This window comes from Panthera tigris, chromosome C2 (assembly GCF_018350195.1).
Source record: "Panthera tigris isolate Pti1 chromosome C2, P.tigris_Pti1_mat1.1, whole genome shotgun sequence".
Classification (NCBI taxonomy): domain Eukaryota; kingdom Metazoa; phylum Chordata; class Mammalia; order Carnivora; family Felidae; genus Panthera; species Panthera tigris.
The window spans coordinates 118,052,992-118,073,662 of record NC_056668.1 but is presented as its reverse complement, the minus strand read 5'-3'; positions in this window follow the sequence as shown (position 1 = coordinate 118,073,662).

Sequence of the window (20,671 nt, the reverse complement as noted above, 5' to 3'; positions counted from 1 at the left end):
TAAGTTAGAGCCACACTGGGCTGTGTACTGACAGCTCAGAGCCAGAGCCTGGAGCCTGCTTCAGATTCTGTGTCTCCCTCTCTCTGCCTCTCCCCTGCTCGCACTCTGTGTCTCTCTCTCAAAAATAAACAAACATTAAAAAAAATTAAAAAAAACCTTACTATGTAAATATTTTCATTGTATATTTAGTATATAAATATATTACATGCAGTTAATTAAATACTCCATTTAATAGGCAGAGATTATTGGGATAAAACACACACACACACACACACACACACACACACACACACATATATATATGCTATTTATAAGAGTTTAAATACAAAGAAAAGCTTAGATATAAAATATATGTAAAATAATGAAAATGCAAACATGAAACACAGGAAAGCTGGAACATCTCTTTATCAGACAAAAGAGACTTCAGACAAAGAGTATTGTCAGGAAAATGAAGGTATATTGTGATGATAATATGTGTACATTCATCTAATAAAACTTCAAAATACATAAAGCAAAAATCAACAGAACTCCAGGCAGATATCAGTAGTTCTGTAATCATATGTGGAACTTTTTTTTACCTTTCACATAGTAATTTATAGTAGAACTAGATAAAGATGACAAACTGAATAAAATATTTAAATGCTATCAAACAACTTGACATTATAAAAAACATAACATTGCATAGCCAGAAAGCAAACTTTCACACTGTACATATAATTATGGAACTTTCACAGATTATGGTCTCTTTGACAATGGAAATAGATGAGGAATTTATAATAATAAAATTATTTAAAAATTCCTAAGTGCTTGGATAGTAAAATAACACATTAAAGAGCTCAGAGACCAAAAATCAGAAAATATGTAAAACTTTATTTTTAAGATATAGATAAAGCAGTATTTGAGGGAAATTTATAGCTTTAAGAAATTGTATTTGAAAAAAAAATGCTTAAAATCAGTGATCTAAATTTTCCCTTAAGTTCAATGAAAGCAGAGGAGGTTAAATTCAAAGTGTGAAGAAAATAATTAAGATCAAAGAAGTCTCAATGAAATAGAAGAAGAGATAAATAGAGGAAATTAACAAAAACAAAATCAGACAAATGATTTAAAAATTCATTTGTAATAGAAGTGAATAAAAAAACAAGCAAAATAAAATTTTGGAATAAAAACGTTTAAAAATTCTACGCTGAATAATACAAAATATTGAGATAGCCTAAATAAATGGAGAAGAAATAAATCATTCTCATGAATTGGAAAATCCAATGTTGTCAAGATGTCAATTCTTTCAGTCTCAATAAAAATGCCAATAATCTTCCTTTGAAAAATTTGATAAGTTTAATTAAATACGAATATGGAAATTTGAGGGACTTGGGAAGACTCGCAATCATTCTATAACAGATCCTTGTTGTAGGACACATACTCGTGATATCAAAGTTTACTATAAAATATAATATAGTACACTATTGGGCAAGAATAGAAAAACAGATCAAAGGCAGAATAGAATAGAAAATCTAGAATAGAAAATCACACTTATAAATCAACTGATTTGGGAAAAAGTTCTAGGGAAAAATCAATGAGAGAAGGAATTTTTTTCCAAAGAAGCTTGAAAAGATTGAAAAGTTTACAAAAAAAGATTTTTTTCAAAAATCTTTACAATATATTCATGACAAATATATATGGAATCTAGAAATAATTAATACAAATTGATAGTAAAAGTTGAACAACCCAATTTAAAACCTGGTCCAGAGATTTGAACAAGCATTTCACAAAAGGCATATATAGATGACAAATAAAAGAGTAAACCATCACCATCATTTCTTATCAGAGAAATATAAGTTAAAATCACAACATGGTGTATCTACTAGACTTGCTAAAATTAAAATGACAACAAGAGCAGTTGATTAGCAAGGTTGTGAGGTAATTGAAACTCTCCTACCTTGTTAAGGAAGTAGAAGATTGTATAACCACTTCAAGGACAAGTTAAAAAAATGAGAAGATAAAAAGTTCTAGTCAGGTAAGGATTAGAGATCCTTTGGCAGTATAAAGTGCATTGTAAAAATCACTTTAGCCTGAGAGGGTTGACCAATAATTATATGTATGAAGATTAAAATAAAGAAAATCTTGGGTTGCCTGGGTGGCTCAGTTGGTTGAGCGCCCGACTTTGGTTTAGGGCATGATCTTGCTGTTCGTGAGTTCTAGGCCTGCGTTGGGCTCTGTGATGAAAGCTCAGAGCCTGGAGCCTACTTCCTAATCTGTCTCCCTCTCTCTCTGCCCCTCCCCCACTCATTCTATCTCTCTCTCTCTGTCTCCCCCCCCCCTCAAAAAACTGAATAAACATTAAAAGTTTTTTAAATAAAGTAAATCTTAAAATATTTATTGAGTGAACCAACTGAGCCTTAAGGCTAATTATAAATGTATATAACCAAGGAACGAGATTTACTAAATCCATATAGAGCTATTAGAAAAATATTTCTTAAAAACATCATTAGCAAATAGGTGCTGAAAGGCGCACCATTATGTGGGCATGTGCAAGAATTCTGCTTTGTTTTTATGATCATGATGTTAATGGAGTCTGAAAAGTAGGTAGGCCAACCCATATACTCTGTCCAACATTTTGAATCAGCACTCTTACAGATCCTCTTGTAAATGTAGATCTTCCTACCCTCCTCTTTACCCTGCTTTAATTCTAGAAGATGGAGAGGAATGGGAAGGGGGAAAGGAAAGTCATGTTTTACTCAAATTGAGACTTTACATGCAGTTTTAAGCGCTCCTAAAACTATCACAGAATTATAAGAATAAAATTGGAAACCAACCTGAACACTATGCAGTGATATTCAAAATTTTTTTTTCATTTTATACCTCCTAAAAGGATTTTGAGAAAAACTCTGTAGGCCATTGCACATTTTGAACTTAATATCAATAACTTATTATTGATATTTCATACGGTGTAAAAGATTCTGGCATTTCGTTGGTTGGATCCTGCTTTAAGCACACAATAAAACCTATTGAAACTGCAAACTCAGATACAGTGCTCTATGGTTTCCATCCTTAACAGCTGCTTCACTCTGGTCATTTGCTTAACCTTGCCATAATTCAACCCTTCAGTTAGTGCAATTTAAATGTCTGAATTACACTTAGAGTGGTAGGATAGAATTTAACTTCATTTGTCAACACTTCATTTGTCAGATTTAGTCTTCAAATTTGGGAAGTTCTGTTCTATAACCTAAATGGCAAAAGTAGTTATTATTAGCCAAAATCACACTGAATTTCCCTAGAAATATCTGTCTTTTAATTTAAACATAATCAACTTTTTATTCCTGTGACCGAAATCTCTTTACAGAATTCTAAGATGAATAAGTTAGATCAACTATATAGAAAACCCCACCCTTTGTGTCTTACCTGGATGAAATAGAGTGCTTCCTCTTCAGTTATCTTTCTCTTTATTCAGCCCTCACAATACTCTCCTAAAAATTACCTAACATACTCCTTTGGTGCCTAACTTTGTTTTTACCTTGTGGCTATGCACCACATTAGATGAGGTAGGTGAGATGTACCCCTTTGTTTTGTATGGTGGTATAAGGGCAGTGTTGAAAGGGGAGGTGAAAACCAAAGTTAGCAAATCACAGCTCTTTTCTGGCAGATTGATTTATGGTAAGGACACATTTTGAAGTTGAAGCTCTGGAAATTGACTTCTTAAAGAAGCTATCTATGTCTGTGTCGACATACCTACTAGAAAATCTTTGTGTATTTATAGGCACCTAATTTTGAAGACTACTGCTTTATAAAATGATAGTTCCAAAATGTCTTAGTGATGTTTGTCATATTTGCTTTCCACTGATAAGACCTTAAATATTGTTCTGAAGAAAATTACATAAAATACTGATTCACATTAGGAACAAGCAGGGTGGTAAGTATGGATTTGTTCTTCTCCTTCACTTTGGTTTATACCGATGTACACATGTACATGAATGCCCAATTTTGCCTGCGCCAGAAAATGGCCATTCATGTTTTATACCCGTTATTAAAGAGATTAATAAAGTTATTTATCTACTTAACCACACTGCTAAGCTCTGTGAATATAAATATTTATAACATGCCATCCCTCATCCAAAAAGCATACAGTGTAGAGAGGAAAAATCCTGACAGTCATTACTTTGCCACTTCCTGAGTGTGTCATCACATGACAGTGATTGGTGCACACGCAGCTACAGAGCACTAGCACGGCTAGGAGCTCGTGGGCTGCAGAATGTCCTGCCATCTGGCACCAGCAGGTGTTGGCATATTTACAGCTGCTTCTGTGTGGTCCCCCGTGATGCTTTCTGGTAGTGGTAGCTCCATGTGGATTAAATGTTGTGCCTATGGAGGTATAGTCATAATGTCTATTTGTTTTATCTTATTTGTTTTTAACGGTAGCCTCAAACTCAAGAAAGAACCAATGCCTCACCGTTAGATTCTTAACCCTATATGAGAAATTTGTTCCTTTGGGTTTTTATGTAGTGTCTGTCTTTCAAATGAGTTTTTCCAGAGGGCTGCCTTACATTATGAAAATAAAGTAGCTAAATAGTCTTGACTATGAAAATGAAAGAAAGTATTTGAATGCATAGAGGGCTATAGTTTCAATTATATCCATGAAAGAAATTGATAAATGAAGTCTTTGTAGCTTCTTAGCACTTTGCTTATCTCTTATATTAATAGATTTTTTAAAAGCATATTTGGCGTAAAAAGTTAGGCTTATTCAATTTCTTAAAATAAGTTCCTGTCATCAAAATTCATTGTCTTTAACTTTATTTTGAATATGCTTCATGGCCATCAAATGAATCTATACTGAGCAGAAAAAAAAATACACACTTTAACATAAAAACTACAACCTAGAAACAAAAAAGGAACCTAAATGCAGTTTGCATTTTATAGATTTTCCAATGCTTGAGTACAAAGTAAAGATTCCTTCCTGCCAGTCACTAAAAGTATGGCAATGAGGTTCATTTTGTTGCCACACAATAATTTTTATTTACCAAAAGTAAGTCTCAGATAACTGCATCGATTCCTCCACACTTGAGGCCATCTAATAGGGAAGAAAAGCATTGTACAAAGGCATTTTAAAGTTACAGTAGCAGCAGAGGGCAGCTGCTAGATCTTTAATGAGATTTTCTGTTCAGATAAAGTTTAGCATTCCTGCAGAACAAGATCAATATTGGCTTAGTTTACTTATTTTGGAAGACTTTATAATAGTGATATTTTTAAGTCATGGAGTCTACTAAAGGACTCATAACAGGTGGCAAAAAGATCCATATAATTGCTCAATCCATACTAAAATTGATCACGTTCAAAATACTGGCTTATCTTTTCTCTAAATTTGATCTAAAGAAGTGAGAATTTTCTGGACCAACCATATGGAATTCTAGACCTTGTGAAAAGCAAAAGGAGGGATACATAAGATACCAATAAGAAATCTATTCCAAATGCCATACATGCTGGAATATGCACATTTCACAAAACCATGCCTACTCTTAAAATAAGTAACTTCCCTTTCTAGATATGAACGTCTCCTTCCAGCAGACCAATTTGGAAGTGATTAGAATGAACTTAAACTATGACATAGGGGGCTGGTGGCTTTGGAGGACAAAACAACTGTAATTGTTATCAGTAGTAATCCTACTGTTATTATTTTTAAAATTTATTAACATTATGCAAGTACTGTGTCACACATAATATAAACGAGGTATAAACATTACCTCAAACACAGGTGCCTAAGAATATTTGTGAGGAAGGTATTTTTAATCTTCATAATTTTATAGATAGGGTCACCAAGGCTAAAAAAAAAGTAAGTTATCCTGTGTTGAGCTATGAATAAGTATCTAATCCAGGGTATAATACTGGGTAAGACTGATGCCAAATCGCATGATCTTACCAGTATTAGAAACCTGAAAACCTCTAAGCAAGAGATTTCCATACTAGAATGGTTACTTTCATCTAATGATTCACGAAAGCAAAAGTCATGAAGTAATGTCTTTATCTTCCACTTCAAAAATGGTATGCAGGCATGTAGGATTCACAAAATGTAATTGTCACGATCCCTTAATAAATTTGAAATTTTGATTCTGAGAGACTTAATACAACTAAACTATAGGATTTCATTGGTTTACTCCCAACTGTATTTTATGAATACTCTAGTTTGATATTTAAGCTCTTAAACTTGGCTATCTGAAAAGGGAAATTTGGAAGTATCCTTTAGAATAGGAAATGTATTGGCCATTGATCCAAACAGTAAGTATAATCCCTTATTAATCTTCAACTGACAAACATTAATTTTTAACCGTGACATTCAGTTTGTTCCATTACTTATGACTGAATCTACATCCTTGTTTATCAGCAAATCTCTTGGGCTGACCCTGTATTAGGTAATTTTGTCATGCAATTTCCAATTTCCAAGTGATACAATAGAAGCAACTAATAGAATATATTCCCTGCACAACTCCTGAAATTTTAAATGACTTCAGTGTACAATATTTGCATTGAGACTGTAGTAAAATATTGTATTGGTAGATACTCTCTGAAGTACATCAAGAATTTATTTTTTAACTAAAGAAAAGTTCAAGAGAAAAAAAACAACATTATTAGTGAAATCTCTTCAATGCATACTGATTTATTAGATTTTTTTAAAGAGTTGGTGGAGCAAATACCTTAATATATTGCTTAACAATTTACTTCAGGGACAGGTCCCTTGATAGCCTTACATCATACTGATTTGATTTGTGGGAGGTGGGAGAGAAATACCAGCATATTTCCACTGTAACATTCTGAACAATATATGACATTAGATAATTAACTGCATAACTATATGGGAAAAGAATATGCTCAATTCTCAAAAGAAATGTTAGTTCTGTCACATAATATTTGCTTTACATGAAAATTCTGCTAGGCTTAACTACTATTTTTTCATCTCTTAGAAAAAACAATTTTCTTGCAAAATATATTGCTTTTAATGTGAAGTTTTTAGTGTTTAATAAAACATTGATTTTAGTGGAACAGAGCAGTGTTCAAAGGTATATTTAAAAATCAAATCAACAGCTTTAGTGTTGGTATACACTGGTGGCTCCCAGCACTCAGTGTTCATCAGAGTCACATGCAGATCTCAGGCCTCCCCCCAGAAATTTTTTTCTGGGGTCTGGGTTTTGGGCCTGAGCACAGACACTTTTTCTAAAGTGTCCTAGGTAGTTCAGATATGCAGGCAGAGCTGAGAACTCCTGGTTTGGATTAACACTGCAGACGTGAATTAAGAACATTTTCTGAATCCTGGCAGAAAATGGAAAGTGATTTTTAAGAGAAATACTCCCTTGATAGAATAAGGTTATTTACCACCCAGTATCAAATACATACCATTTTTTCTGTCTCACAGTCACCTAACTTTCTTATTTCTTTTCATTAATGGTTTGTTTCTATTGGGAAACATCTGTCCGCTGTTTCGCAAGGCATCTACCAGAGAAACATTTGACAGGGGATTCACAGGGCCAGTATGTGGATTTTGAAGGAATAAAACCATTTTTGCGTGGCAGTGTTCCTAAGTTTACCCACATCCCTGAGAAGCCATGCTAATAAGTTAATAAAACCCTGGTAATTCTTACTGATTTTTATAAATATATGAAGCAAACTGAGAGGGGATTCCATCTATTGTGTCTTGTGATTAAGCTGAAGTAGCAAGAGTAGTAAGGTAGGGAAAAAATAGGCAGTATTTTGCTCTTTCATGAATTAAATGTTTCCAATTGTAAAATTGGAAATCCAAAAATGTCTTCCAACAGTAATGGTATTCTGTCAGTTGATGGTGGGAACATAATACAGGTCATTTTAACAAAATCTGTGACATGAGAGATGAGAGGCATGACAGAAGCTCTCTTCCTCTCTCTCCTTCCATGACACTGTCCTTAGAAGACAGAGGGGAAAGCAGAGGAGAGAGGAAATGACAAGCTTCATTGAGGGGGACCTAATCTATAATTCTGGGATAAGGGTAAAATAAAGGGAAGAAAGTACTCACTGTCAAAGCAAAGGGAAATTCATGAGCAAGATTTTTTTAAATGACAGGATTTTTTTAAAGGATGAAAGAAAAATCTACATTTTGCAAAACACAGTAAAAATTTATCCCAGCCTTGTAAAAGGACAACAGAGACAGAAGTAGATTTTCCTAAAGTACTTTGAGAAGTCAACATGGCAGAGAAGTAGGGGCAGCCTAAGTTCCCTCATCCCAAAAACACAATAGTATTGAGGCCAGAAGACATGGAATTCCAGGAATCTGGGCTACAGAATGACAGAAACATCTCCAAAGGCCCAAGGGGACAACTTGGCAGGCCATAGACATTTTTAATCTATTCTTTTTACTCCCCTTCTATATTTCCTTCCTCTTTATTTTCCTATCTCTCTCTCTCTCTCTGGATTAAGCCATATAGTTTCTCTGATTCTCTGCCTGGTCAATTTTTTTTTCTTTTTTTTTCCCCCACCCCTGTCATTTCTCTCTTTGTATGGAATAAGGCTTCTTCCACTACCAACATCACACCTTTTTATAAATTTTTTTCCAGGATTACTCAACGAACAAATCAAAACACACATGGTGGTAGGTCCAAACCACCACTACGAGTAGGGAGATAAAGCAACCACAATCACAACAACAGAGATCACACCGCACACTCCAAAAACACTTCTTGAAGGACCAGGCCTTGGGCAGTTTATGACCCCTTTTTAATATAGTAGTGCTCACAGGTGCAGGACACATAATAAGCTATTACAATGCATAAGGGACAGAAAACTAACCCAAATGGTGAAACAGAAGAATTCTCCCCCAAAGAAATTCCAGGAAGAAATGAAACTAGAGAATTTCTCAAAACAGATAAAAAACAATATATCTGAGCAAGAATTTAGAATAATAGTCATAAGATTAATCACTGGGCTTGAAAAAAGCATTGAAGATAGCAAAGAATCTATTGTTGCAGAGATCAAGGAACTAAGAAATAGTCACAATGAATTAATAAATGTTGTAAATGATGTGCAAAATAAACTAGATGCAGTGAAAGCAAGGATGGAAGAAGCAGAGGGGAGAATAAGTGAAATAGAAGATAAAATTATGGAAATGATGAAGCCAAGAAAAAGAGAGATAAGAAAATAATAGACCATGAGGGGAGAATTAGAGGACTAAGTGATTCAATGAAATGTAATAATATCCATGTCATAGGAGTTCCAGAAGGAGAAGAGAGAAAGGGGCAGAAGGTTAATTGAACAAATTATAGCTGAGAACTTCCCTAATCTGGGAAAGGAAGCAGACATCCAAATCCAGAGGCACAGAGAAATCCCTTTAGATTTAACAGGAATAGGTCTTCTCCATGTCATATCATAGTGAAACTGGCAAAATACAAAGAAAAAGAGAATTTTGAAAGCAGCAACGGACGAACGGGCCTTAACCTACAAGGGTAGACACATAAGGGTAGTAGCTGACTTGTCCATTGGAACTTGGCAGGCCAGAAGGGAGTGGCAGGAAATATTCAATGTGCCAAATAGGAAAAATATGCAGCCAAGAATCCTTTATCCAGCAATGCTGCCATTCAGAATAGAAGGAGAGGTAAAGGCTTTCCCAGGCAAACAAAAACTGAAGGAGTTCATGACAACTAAACCATCCCTGCAAGAGATCCTAAGGGGTACTCTCTGAGTGGAATGCTGGAAGGACTACAAAGGTCCAGAGACATTACCACAAGCATGAAACCTACACATAAACACAATGACACTAAATTCATTTCTTTTAATAATAACTCTGAATGTAAATGGACTAAATGCTCCAATCAAAAGACATAGGGTATCAGAATAGATAAAAAAAAAAAACCAAGATCCATCTATATGCTGTCTACAAGAGACTCGTTTTAGACCTGGAAACACCTTCATATTGAAAGTGAGGGGATTGAGAACCATCTATCATGCTACTGGAAGTCAAAAGAAAGCTGGAGCAGTCATACTTCTATCAGACAAAATAGATTTTAAACTAAAGGCTGTAACAAGAGATGAAGAAGGGCATTACATCATAATTACAAGGTCTGTCCATCAAGAAGAGATAACAATTGTAAATATTTATGCCCACAAATTGGTACACCCACATATACAAACCAATTAATCACAAACATAAGAATCTTATTGATACAAATCCGGTAATTGCAGGGGATTTTAATGCTCCACTTTACAGGAAGGGACAGATCATATAGGCATAAAATCAATAAAGAAACAATGACCTTGAATGATACACTGGACCAGATGGACTTGACGGTTATATTCAGAACTTTACATTCAAAAGGAGCAGAATGCACATTCTTCTTGAGTGCACATGGAACATTTCCAAGATAATTCACATTCTGGGTCACAAAACAGCGCTCAATAAATATAAAAGAATTGAGACCACACCATGCATATTTTCAGATCACAATGCTATGAAAGTTGAAATCAACCACATGAAAAAATTTGGAAAGCCTCCAAATGCATGGAGGCTAAAGAACACCCTACTAAAGAATGAATAAGTCAACCAGGCAATTAAAGAAGAAATTAAAAGATATATGGAGGAAAATGAAAATGTAAATACAACTGCAGCAAAGGCAGTCCTAAGGAGAAAATACATTGCAATCTAGGTCTATCTCTAGAAACAATAAAAATCCCAAATATAAAACCTAACCGCACACCTAAAGGAACTAGAAACAGAACAGCAAAGACACCCCAAACCCAGCAGAAGAAGAGAAATAATAGAGATTAGAGCAGAAATAAGCAATATAGAATCTAAAAAAAAAAAAAAAACAACAAAACAGTAGAACATCACTGAATCTATGAGCTGATTTATTGAAAAAATAAACAAAATTAATAATTCCCTAGCTAGACTTCTCAAAAAGAAAAAAGAATCCAAGTAGAAAAATGATGAATGAAAGAGAAGAGATCATGACCAACACCACAGAAATACAAACAATTATCAGATAATTCTATGAAAAATTATATGCCAACAAGCTGGACAACCTGGAAGAAATGGACAAATTCCTAGATACCCGCACACTACAAAAACTCAAATGAGAGGAAATACTAAATTGAACTGACCCATGACCAGCGAAGAAATTGAATCAGTTATCAAAAATCTCCCAACAAATAAGAGTCCTGGGCCAGATGGCTTCCCAGGGGAATTCTACCAGACATTTAAAGCAGAGTTAATACCAATCCTTCTCAAAGTGTTCCAAAAAATAGAAATGGAAGGAAAGCTTCAGGACTCATTCTATGAAGCCAGCATTACCTTGATTCTAGCACCAAAGACCTCACTAAAAAGGAGAATCACAGGCCAATATCCCCGATGAACATGGATGCAAAAATTCTCAACAAGATACTAGCAAATCGATTTCAACAATATATTAAAGAATTATTCACCATGATCAAGTGGGCTCCAGGGCTTGTTTAATATTTGCAAATCAATCAATGTGATACATCACATCACATTAATAGAAGAAAGGATAAGAACCATATGATCCTGTCAATAGAAGCAGAAAAGCATTTGACACAATACAGCATTCTTTCTTAATAAAAACCCTCAAGAAAGTTGGGATAGAAGGAACGTATCTTAACATCATAAAAGCCATATATGAAAAGCTCACAGCTAATATCATCCTCAATAGGGAAAAACTGAGAGTTTTCCCCCTGAGATCAGGAACATGACAGGGATGTCCACTCTCACCACTGTTAATTTAAAATAGTGTTGGAAGTCCTAGCCTCAGCAATCAGACAACAAAATGAAATAAAAGGCATCCAAATTGGCAAAGAAGAAGTTTAACTTTCACTTTTTGCAGATGACATGATACTCTACATGGAAAACCTGAAAGACTCCACCGAAAAGCTGCTAGAACTGATACATGAATTCAGCAAAGTCACAAGATACAGAAGTGCTTTGTAATGTGAAGCAACAATGTGAGTAAATATTCAATACAAAAACCCAAAAGATGCATTTATAAAACAGTAAGAGAAGTCAAGATAAACTGGTGATAATAAGAAAAAAAAAAACTTGCGCCAAAACACATCATAAAAGTGCTGAAATAATTAGAATGACAAGAAACGTATAGACATCTAAAATTAAATTGCTGACAACGAGGCTTGAGGTAACTGCAATGATGATGTATGAAAAAGGCAAAGGTATTAAAGTATCAGTGAGAAGCAAAATCACATGAAAGAAACAAAAATTGATCCAATTGGAAAATGATTAATTTCCTCAGTGTAGAGAACTTAGCAAATTTATCAAAATTTTGCAGGAAAGTTCTCTGAAATAAAGAAAAGACTAATCTTTAGTATGAAAAAGTATACCTACTTCTAGAAAAATTTCACGTAGCACATTAGACACAAAGATTAATACTTTGTCATGTATAAAAATTTGTCCATGAAGAAAGAATATTTTGGACATGCATATATAAAAAAGGAAATCTTCCAAGAGAAAAAAATCAAGACAGGCTGCCTCAAGATCTTTGCAGAAACTTTCAATGCATGAGACCTTACAGTAATATGTCCTAAATCCTGAAAGAAACAAAAAAGTGATCCAAATACCATATTCAGCAAGTTGCAGTTCAATGATAAAGCAAACATTTTCAAAAGCAGAACTTAAGAGTAGCCAGGGTTTCTGTAGCTAAGAGATTATCTGTTTTTTTAAAAAAAAAAAAAAAAACCTATCAGGAGCCTAGATGGCTCAATTGTTAAGTAGTTAAGCACCCAACTCTTTATTTCAGCTCAGGTCATCCCACTGTTCATGAGCTGGAGCCCTACGTTGGGCTCTTTGACAGCATGGGACCTGCTTGGGATTCTCTTGCTCCATCTCTCTTTGCCCCTCCCTTGCTTGCTCTCTCTCTCTGTCTCTCTCGTTCAAAATAAATAAAATGCATTCTTTAAAAAATCTAAAAAAAATAGGATTCATTTTAGTAAAACAACAAATAAGTAAAAAATATGCTGCATTAAAAAAGTTTACATAGAGACACCTGGGTGGCTCAATCGGTTAAGCGTCCAACTTTGGCTCAGGTCATGATCTCGCTGTTAATGACTTTGAGCTCCGCGTCAGACTGTGTGCTGAGAGCTCAGGGCCTGGAGTCTGCTTTGGATTCTGTGTCTCCTTCTCTCACTGCTCCTCCCCTACTCGTGCTCTGTTTCTCTCTCAAAAATAAATAAACATTAACAAATTTTTTTTAAAAAAGTTTATATAGACCACTGAATCTTCTGTAGTGTTGAAGAAATTGTACTATTCCTAAGAATCTCAGTGCACAACAGGTGGGAAATGTTATAAACTTGGACTCTACAAAACTGTAGTATAACTAACAGAAAGTAAGTGGTTATTGTTCAGTATTTCATGAAAGAAATTCAACACTACTGTCTGTAATTGAAATCTATAGTTAAAGACTGCCTTCTTCCCGTAATACAAAATTTGTTTTCTCAATTGTATAAGACTCTTTTAAGAAATACGTCTTTTGGTGAAGATATATTTATTTGAATATTGGCAGTTGCTTTAGTTTCTTTCTATCTATATCAAATAACAGTATCTCTACTACTTTTCACTTAAGAGAGTAGGAAACCATATTTTCTTTATGCATGATTAAAAAGATGACTGGAATGATTTTTTTTAAGTTGGAAGGATGCTGGATTGCTTATATTCCTTAAAATGAGTATAAGAATGTATTAGTTTTATTTATGCAAAAATATTTTCAAAATGTTGGTTTCAGTCTATAGTTTTTAATTATAGATTTCTACACCATTTGATTACTTGCATATCTATGCATTACTCTGATAAATAAACAAAAGGAGTATGTTTAAAATAAGTCTCTAGTGGGGCACCTGGGTGGTTAAGTCAGTTGGGCAACTGACCTCAGCTCAGGTCATGATCTCATGGTTCATGGGTTCGAGCCCCATGTTGAGCTCTGTGCTGACAGCTCAGAGCCTGGAGCCTGCTTCCGATTCTGTGTCTTCCTCTCTCTCTGCCCCTCCCCCACTCATGCTCTGTTTCTCCCTCTCAAAAATAAACATGAAAATAATAATAATAATAATAATAATAAAATGTTTTCTAGTAATTCTATGATAAAATTAGTACTGCTAATAATAATCCATAATATAAAATATATGATTATTACCTAACACTATGCCCATTACTTTGCATGTAATATCTGATAATAGGTAGCGTGACATCTGATAGGTATTTTTGGATAAAAATGTTTTCCTGTTGGTCTATGCAATCTCAGCAAATAGGCAGATTCACATTTGTTGATGTTCTTTTCTATTCAGAGATAATGTGACAACACCTTGGTAAACAAGATGGCGTTACTTATATCTTAGTCCAACACAGTGCACAGGTTATTGACATAACAAGAATCACACACAGATTCGTGAAGCATTCTCAGTGCAGCTAAGGAAGCCCAACTGCATCAGTAGGACCAGCCAGGGCAGAAATATACTGAGTGTCATAAGTAGCTTCCTGATATTTTGTTCATGTATCAATATGGGGCCTCATATAACAGAAATGATCAAGTTCAATTCTCAAATTACATGGCATAGAGTGTTCATTTTTACCATTAACCAAAATCTTGGTGTAGTATTTATGGCCCACAGCATCATATACTCTCCCCTCTGCCCTTGTGTTCCATGCATTATGGCTTTCTTCTAGTTTTTAAAGTATGCACATCCATTCTCCTTTTTGCCTTGTCTGTTCCCTTGGTCTTAAGTGTTCTTCCCTTTTATCTTGTCATAGTGGGCTTCCTTTTGTCATTCAACTTTAATGTTAAACTTAACTTCCTTAGAGAGATCTTAGTTTGAATTCCTAATCTAGAGTTTTACTCAGTCACTATCACATGAATCTATTTTATTTCTCTGCAAAGCACTTGTCACCACAGGAAATTTTCTTATTTATTTATGTATATATGTATTTACTTATCGTCTGACTTTTTCCACTGCAGTGTAAGATCTTTGAAAGCACGGACTTTTGATTCTCAGGTTCCTCAAGCTTAGTAAGTTTCAATAAATAATTGTTGTATGAATGAATGAAATTAACTTTCAGCTGTGTTACACAAGTCTACTCTTTAAGACAAATTGGTTAGAAAATAAACACCTAGGAAGAAAAATGCATTGACTTGTTGCATAAAGTCTCTAGATATAAGCCAGTTAAATATTGAAAAGACATTTGCCCAACACAATTACATAGGGCTTAGATTAATTGATATCTGTACTTTTGTCTCCATAGTATTTAACGGACTATGCATATTTTAAACCAAGGCCACCTAGTCCTAATTTGTAAGAGGAAAATCATATTAGGATATAAAGGGAGGGGTTGCTTATCCTCATATATCCTGTTAAAGGATGTTGGAGTGAATCAAGGACACTAAGTATTTGTTGTTGTTTTTTTTTTCTGTGAAATATTATCCTATTAGACCTTGTCAAAATGCTGAGTTCACAGAACTGGTTTTATAAAACAAATTCAGTGTAAGCATTTGCGGCAAGGGACAATAATGGGTTTATTCAGCATGGCACTTATTGGGTTCCTAGTCACAGAGTCCATATCCAAGGAAAACCCAATAAAGGCCACAAGTATTCTTTGCTACCTTCAGTATAATTAGGAATTATTGGTGAACAGAACAGTATGAATGATGGAATAGCAATGTCTAAGACCAACCTGCTTCTCTGGAAGAATATTGGCTACAGAAGCCCAGAATTACAATTTATCCAGTGGAAAACTTGAAGGAGGAACTAATTGATTAAAATGGGGAAACGAAGAGTTGCCTTTTTAAAAAGTGTGTTAGAATTTTCAAAACAGATATGTCTGAAACAGGTTTTAAAATAAAGAGAGCCTAGCATTTAGTGCTTTGTATAAATATTTCTGGAGTCAAGGAATATCTCTCATTGGTATATTTAGTTTGAAATTTTAAAATGTGTTATATAGTATGATTATATACATATATACATATCATATATATACATATAATACATAATATACATATAATATAACATATAACTATATATATGTATAATACAGATAATACACATAATATATATAATTATTTTATAATTATATATTAATATATACATGTACATACATATAATATAATATATATAACATATATAATATATTTGTGTATTATATACATGTATATGTATATAATCATATATACACTATGATTATATATGATATATATGACACTATGATATATGATATATATATGGTATATATACACAATATGATTATAAATGATATAGCATTTTATATATGCATATTTTAAATGGTTCAATTACATGGTATGTAAACTTAGCAAAAGGGACAGTGCATACTAAAATACTGATGGTGTAGTTTTCCTGCGTAAGAAATAATTGTCCCAAAATTGGAAATAGGACAGAAAGATAGCTGGCATGCATTTTCAGTGTATACAGGATTATGACCTCCCCCCGCCCCACCACAAGTTTAGGGAAAAATACTTTCAATTCACTACACACTGTTAACGTTCTCACATTTAGTAAAGTTAAATGTGAACTTGTTGATTTTTGTCCAATATAAATCCAATTTCTACTTGATGTCACAAATAACTCAAAGGTTATGGTTTATTGCCCTTTTAGACATTAACAAGTTTTAAAACTAATCCAACAATCTTAACCTAACAATTTTTTTTAAATTGCTAGTTTCTCAAATGTTAATGTTTTCCTCTTAATTAGTTGAGCCAAATATTTGCTGTATTCATTTTTTAGTTTGCATAAATTTCATAATTTTGCCTTTGAAAAATTTTACTTTAACACCCTCAATCCATATTGCCAAATCAGTAATACCTCCTTAATATTATATCTCCTTAAACAGTTTTCTCTACAACTGCAGCACAAGCTTTATACGTGTTGTCACTGCCTTAAAAGTCCTTAAAAGCCCTTTGTCTATAGGATAAAACCCATACTATTTAAGAAAGAATTCTAGTTAACAAAGTTTAACCTCTGCCTATCTCTCCAGCATTTTGTCTTGCTGTATCTGCCCTCACATTCTATGCCCCACCCAATTGGGTTGTTAGTAGTTAAAATGAACATGCCCAGGTGCTTCATAGACTTTCTGCTTTTTCTATTATATTTTATTGATTGAATGATTGATCGATCTGAGAATGCCTTTATTCTAAACACCTGACCCATTCCTTGTCATTTTTTTTTTCAAAAATATCACCACTTTTTAATACAAAATCTTTTTGGATCAGTCACTTAAATATGCCTTGGGCAAAACTAGATTTCTTCCATGGTTCCCTAATTCTAATTTAAGAGCTCCCTCAGTGCAAAAGCAGTTCTTTATTACACTTATTTATTTACATGTCTTTCTGCATTTACCAGACTCTGTACTTATGGGATAGTATGTGTCTTTTATATAGCTTTGTATTTTCACTAATTCTGCTGCAAAGTTCTCTGATTCAAAGCAAGTAAATGACACATGTTTATTATAAATTAATTATAGAAGATCTGAATTGGGGAGACATTCATGTGGGCAAACATCATAAGGGGAAAGCCAGAAAAGATTGTAGAGATCAGCTCGCTTAGTGTTTGTAACAAATGACTCTGGGTGGGTAACTCATCTGAATTCTACATTTTAGACGTTAATGGCAGATGATGGAACCATCCCTGTTTACCAGTGGAGAAACACTCAAAGATACCAAATCCTTATTTAGGGGGAGAAATTGAGTCCCAGAAATACAGCAAATTGTTCACCATCATACAACAGTTAGGCAACAACAGACATTAGATTAGCTCTTTTGTCTTGAATCCCAAGTGCATATTCTTATAAGTGGTTCCAGGTCAGGAAGTTGTATGTATGTATGTATGTATGTATGTATGTATGTATTTATGTATGTATGTATGTAAGTATTCATTCATTGATTGATTGATTCATTGATTGATTGTTTCATTGATTGATTGATTGATTCATTCATTCATTTATTTTTGGAAGTATTTTTTAAAAGGTCCTTTTTGATTCTGATGCTGACTTTAGCTTCTCCTTTAGAGAACTGCGTCTACAGACAGGTCTGAGCCTGAGTAGAGGATGACCCCTAATGCCACATTGCCTTTTCACCATCCCCAAGGACTTTATGACTTTTTAATTTCAGTTTCTTAATTCTCTGAGATAACCATATCCCCTCAGAGTAGCACCAGTGGTCATTTCAGTTTTCTTTCGAGACAAAGTAACATTACAGTGCTGAGCTTCTGCTAATAACTTGACCTTTCAATTCACTGACGCTCATACTGATACCACATGAGATTTCTTTAGGAAGGGAAGAAAAAAAATGGAAAAAGAAAACAGTGAAAGGTTTATATTTTTCTGTCAGAAATTCCATCCTATTTACTCCAATGGTGTATAGGCAGAAAGGCTCATAAATGCCATTTTCCTTTTGTATACAGAATTACAAATCACTTTCTGTTTATTTAGGGAAATAATGCTCAATTATGAAAAAAAAAACCTTTAAAAATATTTGTGAAAAGTAAACAGACTTTAAAATTAATAGTTTAAAGAAGAGATCATTGGAACGGTCTTAGTAAGTAGAATAGAAAAAAAAAAGCATTGTTTACACAAAGATATTTCTGATGTTTACAGACCTTAAAGCAATTCCTGATAAAATGATAACATATCCCTTGGGAATTTATTACCCTACACTTTAAATGATTTGTCTGAGCTCTAGAAAAATAATTTTTGGGAACAGAACTTAATATTGGTTGATAATATGTGGTTTTGTTCTCTTTTGAGAAACAGTATGGCAGGTACTATGTTTAAAAGAAATTGAGACTTATATTTTCCGGGAGGCCATACTATCTTCCATTCTTAAGGTACAAAATATTGGTGATTCATTTTTCTTCTTTCCTCTCTTCCTCCTTTAACCCAGCGTCTTTGCTACATTCCTTAGTCTTTAATTGCTCAAGAATACTTATTGCTGTCAGTGTTTCCAGAGTAAATGAGAAGACAAGGGGATCAAGAAACAGTCATTATTTTATGGGTGCCTGGTGGCTCAGTCGGTTAAATGTCAGTCTCTTGGTTTAGGCTCAGGTCATGATCTCACGGTTTGCGGATTTGAGCCCCGCATTGGGCTCTGTGCTGGCAGCGTGGAGCCTTCTTGTGATTCTCTCTCTCCTTCTGTCTCTGCCCCTCCCCTGCTCTCTCTCTCTCTCTCTCTCTCTCAAAATAAATAAACTTAAAAAAAATAGTCATTATTTTAGCTAAGAAAATAATAAAATATTTAATAATTGCAAGTATATTCATCTGTAAACTATTCTCTTCAGTCTGTTGGTAACAAAATAACTGAAATATAGTTACATCCCACCTCCAACATAGGATACATAGACTGTGATATAAGTGGATTTGCAAACAAGATTATTTTTAAAGTCATATTGACTTCATTGATTTTCATAAGGGTGTACTCTGTTTTATATAATGGGGTTTTTAATTACAATTTACAGGTAAACAGTTGAAATACTTTAGGGCATGTTTTTCTTACTGTAGTGACAGAAGCTAAAGGTGAAAATGTGTCACAATTAACCCTGAAACTATTGGGTTTTATTGGTTTGTGTTTCAACCATCTAGTATTTAAATATGTCTATGTGGTTGTATGTTTATTTGTCAACACATATTCATATAGGACAATTTCTATATTTCAAGGTTAATCGTGACAACACTGAATTGCAGGGTTTATTAAAGACACTTTCCTTTTAGTGAAATAGAAGAAAATGCTTCTTATGAATAAGCTACATAGGCTTTTTTCCCTGAATTACAGCCAGTTTATAATTCTCTACTGGTTACCACATGTGCACACACACATCCACAAATGCACACCCGTGCACTTTGATGGCACAAGTCCCAGCAACTGTTGAATTTTTACATCATTCTTACTTTCTGGGGTCACAATCTCTTCAAAAACAACGATCACGTTACTAGGAAGCTTCTCCAACTTCTAGAGGGCATCAAGTTGAGAATAAATTGAGTTTCTTCACTCACTCAGGATCTTACGTGATTAAATATCTTCATTTTGAAAGAACTTCAAAATGAGACAGCAGAGTGCTTTTTAGGAATTAACGGAGATTGTAAAACTACTTGAAAACTTGATATGGAAAACCTCCAATCTCCTCCCCCCCCTTTTTTTTAATGGGGAAAGAATATATTTACAAATTCTGAGCTAGTAAGTCCCACATTGATTTTGGGCAGGATCCTAGGATGAATTATTATAGAAGTACTTTAAACCTTTCTACCTTAATTGCTTCTGCTCAAAGCTATGACTTAACTCCCTATAAAGCAGAACGGGGAAGGGGGGCGGGGGACAAACAACAAAAAACCCATAACAAAAAACTGATCTGATTGTGGACATGGATGAGACAGATTTGGATTCCAGATTTACAACTGTATGGCTATGGGAAGGCTATTTCATTTTTTAGCGGGGCGACTTCCCACAAGTTACACGATCTCTCATTTTCCTCCTCTGTAAAATGGAGATTATAATACTATCTTTCTTATAGAATTATTGTAAAGTTTAAATTATTTCATATGTGGAAGACACTTAAAAAAGTGGTTGTGCAGGAATGCCTGGGTGGCTCCATCGGTTAAGCATCCGACTTCAGCTCAGGTCATGATCTCACTGTTCTTGAGTTCGAGGCCCATATTGGGCTCTGT